The following is a 17576-nucleotide window of genomic DNA, read 5'->3' on the forward strand; positions in this document are numbered from 1 at the left end:
AACTAAATAATTCCAAAGCATGGGCTAATTCAAGCTAACTTGTTGTGATATGCATTCTTGGTCAACAGGGATGTGGTGCTAGAGGGTGGAGATTCATGAAATTAATTACTGAGTTTGGAGAGGTTTTCGCTATAGGGCGCGTGCACTCACCAGACAGACAGAGAGAGACATAGAGATAGAAAGCGAGAAATCACCCCCCCAGGGGGGATGATCACGCTGCAATCCCTTCTCCTCCATTCTCCTCTCGGGATCTTGGGCACACACGCACACGCGCCCGGCGTGAGATTTAAGCCACTGGGTCCGGGACGTGAACCGCGGTCGACTACGTGGGAGTCCAGTGACATGGCCATTACGCTAACTGCTGGTTCCCTGAGAAAAGCTTTCTTAAGAATGGGAGAGACAATGAGGGTGACCCCATGGTCTAGTGGTTAAGGGAACTGGATCCCACAGTACTGACTGCGGTTCAAATTTCAGCTCCAGAGATTTGAAAGATCACCAGACATACGTGCGTGCATGCCCCAAATCCTACAGGACAGAGAAATGGAGGAGGGATTTTGATGGGACCATGCCCCATTAGGGGTACTCTCTCCCTCTCTGTTTGTTACTCTCTGGCAAGTGCATGTGTCCTCTGGCAATTACTGAAAAGGGGGAGGAGATGAGGCTGAAATTCTGGCCCTCACAACAACATGGATGACGCTCAAAGACATTATGCTGAGTGGATGAAGCTAGACACAAAGAACAAGTAGTAATACTCTATGATCCCACTATTGTGAGGCACATAAAACAGGTACATTTATAAGGAGCAAAAGTAGATTAGGGGTTGGGGGAAAAGGGAGCTGTTATTTAATGGGTACAGAACTTCAGTTCCGGAAGGTGCAACAGTTCTGGAGATGGATGGTGACCACTATTGCCCAACAATGTGAATGGTCTTAATGCCATTGAACTGTTTACTTAAACATGGTTAGAGGGGCCAGCAGGTGGCATGGTGGTTACGATGCTGGACTCCCACGTGGTTGACTGCAGTTTGAGTCCTGGACCCTGTGATTTGAAACTCATGCCAGGCGCAGGTGTGTGCATGCCCCAAATCCTGAGAGGAGAATGGAGGAGAAAGGATCAGGACATAGTCATTCCTTTAGGGGCTGATTTCTTGCCTTCTGTCTCTCTGTCTCTCTAGCAAGCACATATGCCCTATGGCAAAAATCTCTCTCTCTCGAAAACAAAAGGAATGACTAGAAGGACCAACAGGTGATGAGGCGGTTAAAGAGCTGGGCTCCCACATGACTGACAAGGTTTGGCTCCCACGTCCCAGAGCTGGCAGCTTGAACTCATGCTGGGTGTGTGTGCATGCATGCCCAAAGTCCCAGAGGCAGAATGGAAGAGAAGGGACTGTGGTATGGCCATCTTCCCTGGGAAGTAATTTCTCACTTTTCCTCTCACTGTCTCTCTGATGAGCATGGGTGCCTTAAGGAAGAAAAAAATAGAAATTCTAAAAAAGCCCCATAAAATGGTTAAAATGGTTAAATGTAATGTTATATATGTTGAGAGTAGGTTCTATACATGAGCTCTTCTCCCCCTTCCCTCTTTGCCTTATCTCTCTGAGACCCAGCTGCTGGCCGGACTGGGCCTCTGGAACATCTCGTGACCATGACCTTCTCCTCATGGAATTGACTCCCAGGTGGAGCCATTCCAGAGGCATGTGCACACCTCCCACGTTAACATCACTAGACTGGGGCAATAAGCCCTAAACGTGCTCTGCTGGTCCTGTCAATCGATGATCTGACCTTTGCTGTAATCTTCAAGCGATGTTATGCACTAACCAGACCCCTGTCTGGGTGGCGGGGAATCTGCAGTTATTTGATTCTTTGATTTATGAATGCTTTGTTCTTATCATATGAAATCTGACCCTGTGCTCATGATGGCATGAATTACTCTCCACCTGGCCATCAGTGGGACTTGGGTTCTCCCGATGTAGGTAAACTCATGTTCTCTCCCGTGGGACCTCCAGGTGTATCCTATAGAATCAGTAAACATTATAGGCAAGCCCTCTCAGATTTGGGCTCCCCCGGAGCATATGTTTTACCACAAAAATAAGCTTACCCCCCTCCACCCCCACAAAAACGAGTCAGGTGAGGCGAGGAGCTGGAGTGTGGGGATGGTGAACACACCCAGGGGCTTTACTCAGAGAGGTGTTCTGCATGCCAAGTCCTCCCTCCAGGGCCTGCCTCGCCTCTCAGTGTCCTCACCCCGCTCTCTGCAGTTGCCTGGCTGAGGGGGAGCAGCCTGTGAAGGTTGCTCAGGGATTTTCCCCATTCCCTGAAGATCTAAGGAAGCCAACTTTGACGGCCCATCACCTCCCCGCAAGATTCCCCCACAGTTAAGAGTTGCCAGGGTAATGACCACTTTGTTTCCCTGCCCATGGCTCCTCTGGAAAGGCCAGGCATGTTGAGGGGTAGGGGAGGCTGTAAGACCCACAAGTGCTGGTTGAATGCCACAGCAGAGACGTGGCAGATGCCATAGCAAGGACAGTCAGAGGGAAGCCCCTGCTCCCCTGAGACCCCGATGCAGAGCCTTCTCCAGCTCCAGACCCTGAGTTTCTGCAGCCCCTTCCTGCCTTCCAAGTCACCGCTCAAACCCACCAGCCCTTCCGACTGAGCTGGAAACAGGCACCAAGCTCTCCGGGAAGCTATTTTTAGGGTTCATCTGTTCGTTCTTATTCCTCCTCTAGATTCCATATTCTCCCACCCCCAGATTTGAAAGAGCTAAAGATTCTTGAAATCATTCATCATTCCCCCAACTCACAAGCTGTGCCTTCACCCCCACCTTCCCCGCACCACTCCTTCTTCATCCCTTGCCTCCCTCACCACCCTCGCCCTCCAGCTCCCCAGCTCCACAGGCAGTAGAGAAAGCAGCCTTTGTCTGACATCATCTTCCACTCCCTGGCCTGCTAAGAGTTACTCACTCAGGCAATCCCTGCTCCACCAGAGGAGACCGTCCAATTGCCAAGCAACCCACTGTTGGCCAATCACAGAGCTTGGAGATGATGTCATGGTGAGAGCTGAGCAGTGGTGCTGATGTTGAGAGAAGCCCAGGGTACCACTAATTGAGGGAGTGAGGAAGAGAGCAGCTCGCTTCTAACTGGACTGCAGGTAAGTAGAAATCAAATGCAAATAATGTGAGGCTTTTCAGACCAAAGAGAAGAAAACCAAAATAGCAGCTGCAGAGAGAAGTGAGGGACCTGGCACGCATTGTGTTGCCTTTGGTTTCACTCAATCAATTAAACTTTGTCAACCCTGGGGGAAATAGGGTGAGGCAAAAAGAATGGCACTTGGCAGAGGGCTGGTGGTGGGCTCCAGATGCTACTTCTATTCCATGGCTCGGGGGAGAGAGGCTGGGCGGGAATTGTCAGATGTCCATGGTGAGGCATTTCAGCATCAGAATGTTTTGTTGCAGAGGGAGAAAGGTTTTGCTCAGAGTCCGGTTTCCCCTGGAGCTGGCTCTGACCCGAAGACCCCTTTTAAGCTGGACGCTGCCCTGCGTTTTATGTGTTCTAGCTCAGACACAGCTTTCCTTGTCTCCTCCCATTTTTTATCAACTGTCTTTTCTTGCTCCTCTATTTTGCACCGGCTTACTTTCTTCTCCTGGTCCTAAGGATACAATGAGATCATCACCTCTTCCTCGCCCCGCCCCACCCTGAGGTCAATCTGATCGTACCTGGCCAGGGCTGGCAGGCTGTAGAGCTGGAAACTGCAGGAACACAGAATGGCCACGCCCTGGCCCTTGATGGTGGCCGAGTCCAGGACCCCTCCTCGTTCAGCCCACCACCCTTGCCAGGACTTTAGGCATTTTTCTTTTCTCATCCTGGGACCCAGGGATTTGGTGTCCAGTGGCCAGCTCGGTCCCCACGTGGTGGTGCTCTTTGTTTAATTTCTCTCAGAAAGATACAGTCAGGTGTGGAGGAGTCTCATTGTCCTGAACACAGGCAAGTCTCCGGATGCCTTTTGGGGGGGCACAGGTCAGAAATGTTCAGGTAGCCCTTGTCAGACCAAGGGGCAAGGACACCCCGGAATCTCAGCACCATGAGGATACTAGGTGCAACTGACCAGAAGTGGCCTGCTGGAGTCCTAAGGGGTGGGTAGGACATTGAGCGGGAATGTGGGGGAATCTGTTTCCACTGGAGGCTCAGGCCCCCTCTAGGGGGAGGACACCTCTCCCACAGGCGAGCGCCAGGCAGAATGAGATCATCCATCAGATGAGGAAATAATCACAATGCTGGAGCAGTGAGAAGACAGGGGAGAAAAGGTCTGATTAGCTGTTGCATAGAATGGAGCTAGTCTCTCAGCAACCCTTCCCTACTTCTCTGGATTGCCCTAAACCCCAGCCTTAGAACTGGGCCAGGGATCCCTCTTTGAAGCTGCTAAGTACCTGGCCATGGGTCCCACCTTCAGAGGATTCCCAGCTCCACCCAGGCTGGAGCAGCAAGGATTTTCAGCTGCTGGATGGGTCCACTATAGAGCATGCTGCCTTGTGGAGAGTGAGCTACTCATCACAGAAAGCATTCAAGAGAAGCTGGATGATGACCCATCAGAGAAGCTAAGGAAGATTATATTATATTATGTTGGAGATTAGTTTAGATAGGTCATTTTCAAACTGTAGCCTGAGACTCCTCAGTAGGTTATGCAATCTACTTGTAAATTGTAACTGGTACTTTGTTTTACTAAAATGGGGTAAGATAGCGTAGAAGAAAATGAGAACACATCTCATATAATGGTGTAAATAATGTTTTCTATACCTTTTCTTAGTGATATCTTTTCAGTTATATGTATACTTACATGTATACATGTGTACGTATTTGTAACTATATGTGTGTATGTGTTCACATCATGACATATACGTAGTAGATCATGATATTTAATGCAGTTCTTTTTTTTTTTTTTTGGTGCGATTTTCGCTATAGGGTGCGTGCGCTTGCCAGGCAGAGAGAGACAGAGAGACAGAAAGCGAGAAATCACCCCCCGGGGGGATGGTCACGCCGCAATCCCTTCTCCTCCATTCTTCTCTCAGGATCTTGGGCACGCACGCACACACACCTGGTGTGAGTTTTAAGTCACTGGGTCCGGGACACGAACCGCAATCGACTACGTGGGAATCCAGCGACATAGCCATTACGCTAACTGCTGGTTCCCTTTAATGCAGTTCTTATTGTCAATCTCATTCAGAAAAGTTGGACAGACACTGGGATAAGTGACCTCTCCTCTTCTTGCCTAAGACTACAAGTCTATGGAAAACTTTCACTGGACTGTGAATTTTTTTTAAAGCTATTTATTTATTTATTTGCTATTGCAGGTGTACTTGCCAGGGAGAGACAGCCAGAGAAAAGAGACAGAGAGAGAGAGGGAGAAAGAAATCACCCCCCAGGGGGGATGGCCATGCTATAATCCCCTTCCCTTCATCCTCTTTTAGGGATTTTGGACATGCACACTTGATGCCTGGCGTGATTTTCAAGTTGCAGGGTCTGGGACTTGAACCATTTAGTCAGCCACATGTGATGTAGAGCCGTAATCTCCTTACCACCTGTGGGTCCTTTTAACATTTTAATTGTGGTAAAATAGACAAAATGTAAACTTGACCATCTGAACTGCTTTTAAATGTACACTTCCGTGGTATTGGGATGTGTATTGCTATACATTCAATCATTAGACATGTTTTCATCTTGCAAAATTGAAACCATAAATCCACTTAATCCTGACTCCCTATTCCCCTTCTCCACTCCTGGCAACTTTCATTCTACTTTCTGTCTCCATGAATTTGACTACAAATATACTTCATATAGGGGGATCATGTAATATTTGTCCTTTTGTGACTGACTTTTAAAAAAATTGTATTTATTATTATTATTAAATTTGTAACAGTAACAGAACATGTGCACTCATGAGAGAGAGAGAGAAAGAGAGAGAGAGAGAGAGAGAGAAAGTGAGAAAGCAAACAGCCAGGTCTGGGCCGTATGGGAGTCCAGTGCCTTAACTATTATACCACCTGCTGGCCCTGTGATTGACTTTTTTTTTTTAATTTTTATTATCATCATAGTCTTCTTTATATTACATTGGATTACATATAACTTTACAGTGTATTACATTGTTTTTTCAAAAGGGAATGCCATACATGTCAGTCAGTACAGAGACATTAATCTCCCCACTTCAACATTCCATATCTTTTCTGTTTTCCCCAATCATTATTTTTATTATTCTAATTATTTTTATAAAACAGTCAATTGCTATTTCTCATTTTGCTTGTAAAAATACTTTGCCCATCATGAAATACTTCTCAGACCAATCCAGTTGAGAATACTATACATGTCATCATCAACAGTTAATAAGCCCTATCTGTTTCTCACTAACGTCCTGTCTCTCTATTGTTCACTTGCTATCTTTCTCTATCCTCTTCTCTTCACTTACCCCATTCCACACTGTCCTATTCTCATTAAGTACCTTCACTGTTTTTATGTCCTCCGATTTTTTGCTCTCTATTATAGAGTGTGGATAGTCGGTATATATTGAGTGGATACATACAATATCTTTCTTTCATAGCCTGGCTTACTTCACTCAGCAATAGATCCTCCATATCTGAGTGATTGGCTTTTTAAACTTAACATAATGTCCTCAAGTTTCACCTGTTTTATACACTGTGTGACCCCATTACCACTTACAAAATAAGTGCCCAAAAGTTATAATTAAACCCAGGCATTTAAAAAAAATTCATTAATTATTTCTTCCATGAGCGCGCGAGAGAGGAATAGGGAGAGAAAGAGACAGCGCTCCCAATAGCACCCCAATGCTATGATCCACTCCCAGCCTCCAGCTAGTCCCAGATCATGGGCATGCACCTCACATCGTTAAGGAGTTCTCTGGACTTGAATTGGGAACATTCTCATGGGATTGCCTCACGGGGGGTCACATTTTACCTCTGACCACTGTCTGATCTCCCAAGCATTATTTTAAATGGAGAGCTATGTTTCTTTAGAGAGAGACTTTGTTCTAAAGGACCTATCAAAGATAGAGACATTTGGTCTGATGTTGGGCATCCTGAGTAGATTGTGGAACCTATTATTGGTAGTAGGCAGTGGGGGCATCTTGCACTTTTAAATGGGTACAGAGCTTCAGTGTGGGAGATGGACAGTGGTCTCTATTGCCCAACGATGTGAATGTACTTAATGCTATCGAACTGTATACTTAAAAATGGTTGGGGGAGGGGGCGCGCAGGTGGTGTGGTGGTTAAGCCACCGGGCTTCCACATGGCTGACCACAGTTTGGGACTCGGAACCACAACTGGCCTTGTGGGAGTCCAGTAATGTAACCACTACATCATCTGCTGGCCCCTCCCGTGGCATTTTTTAAAAAACGCATATTTTCCAGGATTTTATATTTTTAGTTCCAGAGGAAGCTATAGAATACGTGGATGACTCCTGCCACCACGTGCATGCACACATATAGCTCCCACACATATGTACACTCTCTCGTCATTCACGACACATACACCTATACACAGCTGTCCTTCGCTTCCCCACCAAGGAACAAAGCTTGATGGTCTTTTCCATCCGTTAGAACTGAGAGCTGTGTGTCCATTTCCTCATCCTGCTGTCAGCGGTGGGTGGTAGAAGACAGGAGAGCTGGACAGATCAGAAGAGTTGGGAGCCTGGGAGTGGTTGGTCTGTTTTACAACAAAATACAGGCAACCCAGTTCAGAGAGCTACCCAGAGAATGTGAATCCAGACAAAGAAGCGGAGCACAGATTCTGAGGGGAAGGACTCAGTGGAAAAGAGGATGGACAGAGTACAGTCTCAGTGGGTTATTCAGGGTTTTGTGCCCAGAAATCCAGATCAGATAGGAGACAAGTTCAAAGAGCATGTAGGGAACAAGCCCATGGCATGGTGGTTAAGGCAGCTGGACCCTACATGGCCAACTGCACAATTCAAGTCCTAAACCTGCAGTTTGAAAAACATACCAGGTGCATGTACATACATGCCTAAAATCCTGAAAGAAAGGGTCAGAAGGTAGCATGGAGGCTAAGGTGGCAGTTCGAGTCTCAGAACCGGTGGTTTGAAAATCACACTGAGCATGTGTGCATGCCTACCTAAAATCCTGAGAGGAAAATGAAGTAAAAAGTATTGCAGGGTGGCAATTCCCCCTGGGGGTGTGTGTCATTTCTCTCTCCGGTAAACTCACATGCACCCTAGTAAATTAAGAAACAAAATCAACAACAGTATGTTTAAGTAGATAGGTAGGGAGTAGAACATTTTAGTTTGGCACTGTCCACTCACAGCACAAATATATTGGGCTGTTGGTAAAGTCATGATGCCTTTTTCCTCAGAAAAACAAAGAAAAAATATGTCATGACTTTTCCAACAACCCAATAAATTGATAGATCCTGGGACAAGATTGCTTGTCATCTGTACCTGCCACCAAACCTGATACCTAGAGACTCAAGAAACATGCCATGAGCCCTTCCTTGGAAAAAAAAATTTACCCCAAGAAGTACTCTAACCAAAACATGTACTAAATTGAAGAATATAAAATAGATACAGTAGCAATAACGGTCGTGAACAAAGATACCTCTAGAATTGAGCTGTTGTCTCTCATTAACATATTATAAGCTAGATGAAAATGTCAGAGAGTAGGAGCCTGCAGGTGGCATGGTGGTAGACATGCCCACATGACTGACCACGGTTCAAGTCCTGGACCTGGTGGCTTGCTTTCTCACTTTTCTTCTCTCTGTGTGTCTGTCTTTCTCTGGTCAAATTAAAAATAAGTGAATGAATAAATAAAATTTAATAAATAGTTCTTTCAAAAAAAGAAAATGTCAGATAGTTTGAGACTAGAAAATGTGTTTATTAAGCTTATTCCTGTATTTCTAGTATCTCTGTATGTGCATATAGTAGAATATTTGTCTTTTTAAAAATTAATCAATTAATTAATTTTATTAGAGAGGATTTTTTTTTCCTATAAGGCATATGTGCTTACCAGAGAAACAAAGAGTAATAGAGAGACAGAAAGTGAGAAATCACCTCCCAGGAGGCTGGCAATGCCACAATTCCTTCTTTTCCATTCTCCTCTCAGGATTTTGGTCACACATGCACATGTACGCAGTGTGAGTTTCAGGCTGCTGGGTCTGGAACTCGAACTGTGGTTGGCCATGTGGGAGTAGAGTGAAGTAACTACTATACCATCTGCTGGTCTCTGTCCATGAATATTTGTCAAACGAATAATGTAAGAAAGAAATAAAGGGACCAGCCCATGGTGTAATGGCTATGTTGCTGGATTCCCTCATAAGTCAATCACAGCTCGAGACCCAGATTCAGTGGCTTAAAACTCATGCCGGGAGCATGTGTGTGTGTGTGTGTGTGTGTGTGTGTGTGTGTGTGTGTGTGTGTGCACAAAATCCCGAGAGAAAAATGGAGGAGAAGGGATTGCAGTGTGGCCACCCCCTGGGGGATGATTTCTCACTTTCTGTATCTCTGGAGAGCACATAAACCCTATAGAAAAAAATTGTTCCTACAAAAAAAGGAAAATCAATAATAATATTCTAGTTTTGAAAATTCTATCATTCTGATAAAATCAGGTTTGTAGAAAGAGGAAGTAAAATTTTGCTATATCTCATGTCACACACAAAAAACAATTACTGTTTTATTCATAATATAGTGAAATATATTTATAAATAATCTGAATTTTAAGCTAAAAATAAACTAGTATGTAAAACTTAAAAAACATTGGAGAAGGATGAAAGGGCAAATAAAACAGCAATATTGTCTCCTTTTATTGTAGCTAAATGCTGGCCAGCAGCCTGTCTCGGCTTACTCTTTGAAACCTCAGGCAAGACCCAGGCCTTCTTACACCCTCTGTCTTCTCATCTGGAAATGGGGTGGAGAGATGAAAATGCTAGAGATTTTCATGTCTTCTTCCATTTCTGAGGTCACATATGGGCAGAGAGCTTGACTCCCTGGAAATGTCTACAAGTCCTGTCGCTTCTTCTCTGCTACTATAAAAGTGATTTAGTTTCTTATAGTTGATGGATCAGGTTCATCCATTTTATTTCATTAATTTTTTAATTGCACACACTTCTGCAAAAGAGAGAGAAATCCCTCCTAATAGAGCATGATCACACCACAATCCTTTTTTCTCTGTTTCTCCATCCTGTCAAGATTTGGGGCACGCATACACATGCATCCGACGTGTTTTTCAAGCTGCTGGAGCAGGAATTCCAACCGTGGTCAGCCATGTGGGATCCAGCTTCCAATGCACAGGGCTTATCCACTGCACTGTGGGATTGGCCTAGATGTGTGTATTTTAGCAGGGACTTTCTGAGACAATGTGGGAGAAAAGGATAACTGTGAGGATATAAAGCATCAAGGCTACTCATGGCAGGGAGGCATTTGGGGCAGGCAAGTATTTTCCCGTTCTCCAACCAGGCACCATCAACAACCATCTGTCTTGATTTTCTGTTGAGGTAGTCTTAGATATGAGTAAATATTAGGACATTGGGAAAGTTATAGTGTATTTTTCTGTGGGAAAATGAATCATGACTTTCCTAATGACTCAATAATATGAAAATTTACAGAAATTGCATGGACTTTGACATAAGACTTTTACTGAAATCCCATCTTTATCACTTTCAACATGTACAACTTTGTGCAAATCAAGTCACTTACATACATAGGTCATCTGTTCAATGGATGTATTGGGTTGTAGGAAAAGTCAGGACACATCTTTTCTAAGTTTCTGTATGCAAAAATGCTTCATGATCTTCCCAATAAGCCAATAATAATATGCATTTCATGGGATTTGTGGAAAATGCCGCAATATAATGTTTACGTCCCGATTACAACTATGTAAGTGTAATGGAGACAGGAAAAAAAAACTAGAAGTGTTGACAGCATACAGTAGTAAGGTTACAGGGTTTTTTCCCTCTATCGCATAGATTTGATGAAATATAATACTGATATGTTTGTTATTAAAATCATTTTATATAAAATGCATAAATGCAAATACCTAACCTTGAAGTGCCTTGTGAACTGTGGAGCACTGTAAAATATTCTGTTGTTAGTGGGAGGAAGATGTCGAGGCCTTCCTCTGGGTGATGATGCCTCTGAGTGCTTTTGCCACCAGGGTCTTACACAGTGCCTGGATCACGTGCCTTGTACTTCACCCAGCAACCTTGAGTACAAGTCCTCATCCTTCATCTTGACTTCTGATCTGGTGGTTCTTCTGCATATTTTGAATTGAAAGTACAACTAATCCAGAAAGTCCTGTCACTGGAGATTGCATGTGGCTGTCAATTTTCTAGGCCTTATCTTTCTACTCTGACTTGCCTTTCAACATAGCTGTTAGAGCTCTGGGGGACATCTCAGACTTACTATGCCTTTGTTGTTCTGTCTTTGCCGATGGGTGCTTATTTCCTAAAAGTGCAATTGGAGTTGTGTCTCTTGGCCTGTTAGGCACTCTCTGGGAGTTCTAGACCACAGTTTCCATCTCCTTGTCTTCCTGAAGCCTTAGAAGCAAATGTCAGGGGAGTGATCAGACAATGCCAGTTCCCCAAAGTGAGTGGATCACACAGAGATTTTCCCAGTTTCTCTCTGTATGTCTCCCTAGTCCCTAATTGGGCTGTGCTCTGTTACCCACTACTTCTCTTTTTATGACATGGTGCATGTTACTGCAGAAAACTATGAAGGTCTACAGAGTATCTTGTAGAACATCCAAATGCTCCATTGCTCTCAATTCCCATCTGGGGATCTGTTTCACTTTTCCACCAATAGAAACCCCTGTGGTCATTCTAAGACCCAGCGGAGGGCTTGTCACAGAATATTCAATAAACATTGTGAAAAGAATGAAAATCGCATTAATGAAAAAATAAAAATACTTTATCTCCTTTTGATTTTAAACTCAACTAACATGGATACCTGCCAATCAGGGTCTTCTGATAAGCATGCAGTAACCATGATATCAACCAAAAACAAAGATATGTGACATTGAGGTGGCTTATGTAGCTTATCTTAGGTAAACACAGGACTTCAACTGTATCTTCAAAAAAGACTAGGAATATCGCACAGACTTCAAGAGCTACCTGTCCCTGTACTGCTTGTGGTTAGAGGACCTGGATCAGGAGTCCTTGCTTTCGTGCCCATGAAATACACATCTTGAGTCTGTGCCAGAGTTCTCATATTTGTCTTTTAAGACCTTCGCCAGGTACAGCTCTATTCAAACCACTTGGAAGTGCATTAACTTCTTATTTCTCAAAAATACTCCACACAGGATTTGACACATCCTGAGAGCATTATCTGGGCATTCCTTAGAGTGACAAATAAAATACTGGGACCAGCAGTTGGTATAATGGCTATGTTGCTGGACTCCCATGTAGTCGACTGTGGTTTGAGTCCCGGACCCAGTGGCTTAAACTCATGCTGGGCACGTGTACATGTGTGCCCAAGATCCCGAAAGGAGAATGGAAGAGAAGGGATTGTGGCATGGCCATCCCCCTGGGGGATGATTTCTTGCTTTCTGTCTCTCTGTCTCTCTCTGTCTTTCTGGTGAGCGCACACACCCTATAGCAAATAAAAGCTTAGTTACTCTGTCATCTGGGCAGTAAGAGACACCTTAGGAGGCCAGGTGTGTACCCAGGAAGTGGTCATGTGACACCTGAGAGCTTGGCACTATTCTTTGTCTGCTCCCTGGTCATTAACTGAGTTACAAAAAGCCTGGAAGCCTGGGAACCATAAATGGGCCCTGCTGTGGCATCCTTTTGTGCATCCTCATCTATCTGCTGGAAGCTGCTTTGGTTGCCCATATGGGCTGTTCCCTCTCATCAAGGCTGGTGTTTGGGAGGAGAGAAGGGACCACTATAAAAAGGAAGGGCACCAGCACTGGAATCCAGATGCTTAGACTTCAGTCCCATGCCGGGCACGCGTGACCTCAGAGTCTCTGGTCCCCAGGACGGAGGGTGTTGACATTTTGAAAGGGACAATTGTTCATTGTGTGGAACTGTTGTGTGCAATGCAGGACATTTAGCTCACCTGCCCTGCCCACTGAATGCCTGTAGCACCATGTCTAGTAATAGTAAAGAAGTCCCATGTATTTCCCAGGTATGAGACTGTGCCTAGTTGAGAACCACGGCTTGCTCATCCTCTTCATCTCTGAGATCCTTTTGTTCTAGGAGAAGTTGAGGGCTCTGATCTCTACTCTTGAGATATCTTTTTCCCTCTGTACTATCATGAGATCCCTTTTCAGTCAACAGCCTTGATTCTATATCTTTACCATCAGCCATGCCAGCCCACTATCAAAACTTACACATTCTGCCTTTGATCTCCTCTGGCTGGCTCTCTGCTTGATGGGGTTATCACTCACTAATTGATTTTTACAAGTTATGCAATGGTTCAATCCATCAACAAAAAAGGTGTAATTACTTGTTTTTCCACTTGAACTCTCAGATGCTATGGTTGGATAAAATGCATGGATCAGTTTGCAAATAGGAAGTCAGTGCTGGTAGGAAATGAAAAATTCGTTCTAACTCGGTCTAGGCAAATCCCCCATACTTTGCACCCAGACTCCTGCTCAGCTTCCAGTCTTCCTCTCCTAATCCTTCTCCCAAGCTGATGCTGCCAAATGAATCTTTCTGCACGAGTGGTATAAACTAAAGTCAGGGATGGATTTTAGAATGAAACATACAGGTTTAAATCCTGGCTCTGCCCCTTACCACCTGTGAGACGTGGTATAATTTACCTAACTGTGCTAAGCTTGACTTCTTAATGAACAAACAAACGCAGACTAAAACTGAGATAATGTCAGTGAAGTTTCTGGTACAAAGTAGATGCTTAAGAATAGTAACTATTCTTACTATTGCTTTATCATCAGCATCACCATTCCCCTCTCCCCTTATTCAAAAGGTGTCAGTGGCTTCCTGCTGGAGAGAAGAAAAAGCACAAACTCCTTCACTGGTCTGGAGGTCCCTGTGATCTTCCTGTTTCTATTCTAGTATACAGTTCCAATGTATCCCACATGCATCCCAACAGGCCTCCTCTGTTCCTGAATAAACCCAGCCCACACTCCCTCACCACACACACACAGTCAAGTTTCAAAGCCATTGCAAGGTGATAGGCATGCAGATCCTAAATTGCATAATCACAACCTAAGATAAGGCTGTATTCTCTGCCATCCGAAGCTCCAGTCCTCTCACCACTGGCTATGCTGGACCAAGTCTTGATAGCTTAGGGACCAGGCTGCCAGGGAGACCCTGCTCTCACCAACCAGCCTATCAGAAGTGCTTTGGAGCAAGCACTGAGGCCACTGTGCTGAGCTCTGGCTTTAGTTCTGTGGTTATTGGCTCAGTGACACATCCACCTTTAGTTGGGGTCTCCTTTAGTTTTTGTCACTACTGGTATAGACCAGCTTCTCTAGGGACTACCAAGGGCTAGGAATGGCTTCTGACCTAACAGAACACCCAGTAGGAGCCTTTGGGTGGGCAGAGGTTTGTTTCAGCACTGGGTTTTACCTTATAATGGTCTGATGTTCTGATGTGTGATGTCTTCGATAGAATATCTCCCTTTCAGGGCTGAACTCATGGCCTCATGCCTACTCTGGCCTCTTCTGTCTCTTAATCTTTATCTTGCCTCTGAATTCCTGGCATTCTGTCCTCTCTGATCTTTGACAGTCACACCCCTTACTGTCCCTCTCTGGCAATCCCAGTTCCTGAGGGCTCCCACTCCAGTGCAGACCATATTTTGCAGTGGCACGACATCATGACCATGGCTATTTAGCAGACTCTACATGACAACACAGAGTCATACAACCAGGCTGAGTACTGGGGAAGAGGATGTGGCTGGATCTGCTGAATGCTGATGGTGCCGGTTACTTAGGGAAAAAGTCTGGCTCCCTGCCATGGCTGCCACCACCCCATGGCACAGGAGCCCTTTACATTGCTGTGTTCTCCAGAGAGTCTTCCCTTCTACATCTGTGCCCTTTATCACTTTCTTCTTCGACAAATCAAGTCACTTACCTAAATCGGTACCTGTTTAATGGGTATAATAATATGCATTTCATAGCCTTTAGGGAGAATGAGATAATAAAACATACATGTCCTGATTACAGCTATGCAACTATAACAGACACAGGAAAAAAGAATCTAGAAGTAAATATCAATAGCATAATACTTTAAGACCGTATGGCTGTATTTTTTTCTCTCCATATTTTCCATAGCTGGTTTCACGGACAGCAATATCTTTCAGAAAAGTTTCATGGGCAGGAATATCTTTTAGGTCTTTAGAGAAATAGACACAATCAGACTGTTGGCATGAGGATGTATGAGGGCCCCAGGTACTCATAGGTACCCACACAGATTCTCTTGAGGAACAATTCGCACCATGAAAAACTCTGATATCTGAGATAGGGTGAAGGAATCATGGGTTTGAAATCTGTGTTTGACACTCACTGAGGGCACTCATTCCCAGTGCTGCTGTGATGTATGATTGTAGCTGGGAAGTGAGAAGTCCAAAATCAAGGTGTTCATGAGCTGCAGTCAACCCAAGTCTCCAGTGAAAGGGCCTTCCTTGCTTCTTCTGGCCTCTTGTAGCCCTAGGGCACTTCTTGGTTTGTGGCTGCATAATTCCAATTTCTGCCTCCACCTTCTCTTGGCCTTATCTTCTTTTTTCTATGTATCTCTCCAATTGTCTTTACAATTGGGCCTACTTAGGTAATCAGGGATGACCTTTTTCCCAAATAAGATATTCACAAGTTGTAGAGGTTAGGATGGAGGTGTGGTGTGTACTGGCTGGGGGGGGGTGGGCATTCAACTCCTTGTACCAAATTCCATAAATCCTTCTATCCACTCTCTCTCCTCTTTCTCTAGCTCTCTGATCTTCTTCATGTTCCCGAAACTTCTAGCACATCTTCCATGTAGAAAGTATTTAATGCATGTTTTTACTTTTTATTTATTATTATTTTTTAAAGAATTTTTTATTTTATTTTATTATTATTATTTTTAATTTGACCAGAAAAGAGAGAAAGGGAAATGGAAAGTGAGAAAGCAAGTTGCTTGATTGCGAACTCAAACCACAGTCAGCCATGTAGGAGTCCTGCACCCCAACCACTATGCCACCTGCAAGCCCTATTAATACATATTTTTAAATAAACTCTTATCTCCAGGCCAGATGGCTTTCCCTGAGTCCTCAGGGCCATGAAGAGATTAGTAGTGAGTATCTAGTCCCCTACTGGTCACCAAGAAGAGCTTATAACGTAGAAGACTTGGATCCGGGACTCAGCTCTGCCATCCTAGAGCTGGGTGACCTTAACCAAATATCTTAACTTCTCTGAGCCTCAGATTCTTTATACAAAAGCCACAATGGGGATGCTTGGCTTATCAGCCTAGTTCAGGCTCTTGTGAAGATTATCCAGGATAAAACATGGGTGTAGAGTCTCCATGAGCATAGGGTCTTATCATTTCCAGCTCAGGGGCACATTCCCTGACTCCAAGTGTCAACTCCTACTCAGTGCCCCTTCTCACGTGGGTATCTTTCTATGCCTTCCTCTCCACCTGTTCAGATCTCAACTTATTTTTTTAAAAAGTTTATTTATTTCATGAGATAGAGTCAAGCACACTTAAGAGGGTCTTGTGTCATGACCCCTCCACCTCAGCACTTTCCAATCAGCTGGGATCCTGGCACATGCACATGTATCTGGCATGTTCAAGTCAACCCAAGATCTGAATCCCAATCTTCAATATGGCCTCCAACACTGCAGAGCTTTTGTTACTATTGCCCCACCACTGCTGGGCCCAGACCTCCAGTTCTGACCCACAACTGAGCTAAAATCTGGGCCTACTCCCTTTCCTGGCAAGGGCTTACTCATTCTCCCATCCAACTCATCAATCAACATGGCCATGTGACACTGCAGAACAGTCTTATGACCAGGGATGTCACATCCAGGCACCAGTCCTGCCTGCTCATTCAGGAACTTACTGGTACCATCAGGACCAGCTTGATTCCAAAGAGAGTAGGTCCATTGTGCTGCAATGGGAGGGGCATGGCAGGAGCCTCTGGCTCCAAAGCCCAACAGAAGAACAAGAAGCACAGCGCACTTTAAGGCCGGCTAGACCCTGGCTCTACTTTGCACTTTCTCACTTTCTAACTGTGTCACCTTGAGGAAGTCACATAAACTCTCTGAGACTCAGTTTCCTCATCTACAAATGGAGATGACAATTCTTACTTGCAGGGATGTGGTGAAGACCAGAGGTGACAACTCTGAATCAGATGTTTGGCACCTGGTAGCTACCTTAATGCAAAAAAGCAGAGGGAATGAAACTAACATTTAGGAAGTGCTTCCTTTTTGCTGGACGCTTTGCATAAGCTCTTCTTATTTAATTTGTATAACTCTGAAGATTAAGATGAGAAAGCAAGACTTAGACTTTGAATTGACTAGTAACAGCTAGTAAATGAGATAAAATCTGTATTTGACTCCACATTGGCCTAGTGCTAAAGCCAAATGGAGCCCACAACTCCCATCAGCTTACCTGCTGATCCTGGAGGGTCACTCATTAGGGAG

General features: G+C 44.6%; 1 protein-coding gene across 4 annotated transcripts in view; it reads left to right on the top strand.

Moving 5' to 3' along the window:
• Positions 1-3026: 3026 nt before the first annotated feature.
• Positions 3027-17576, top strand: part of STMN4 (stathmin 4) — a 22526-nt gene continuing 7976 nt past the window's right edge. The window contains exon 1 of one of the 4 annotated variants that reach the window (XM_006153234.2): positions 3027-3146. The gene's annotated coding sequence lies outside the window, so the exon portion shown is untranslated. The remainder of the gene's footprint in view (positions 3147-17576) is intronic. The other 3 variants (XM_006153233.1, XM_006153236.3, XM_006153235.2) reach the window with 3 other exon arrangements.

Source organism: Tupaia chinensis, unplaced genomic scaffold (genome assembly GCF_000334495.1).
Source record: "Tupaia chinensis unplaced genomic scaffold, TupChi_1.0 Scaffold000366_1, whole genome shotgun sequence".
Lineage (NCBI taxonomy): Eukaryota > Metazoa > Chordata > Mammalia > Scandentia > Tupaiidae > Tupaia > Tupaia belangeri.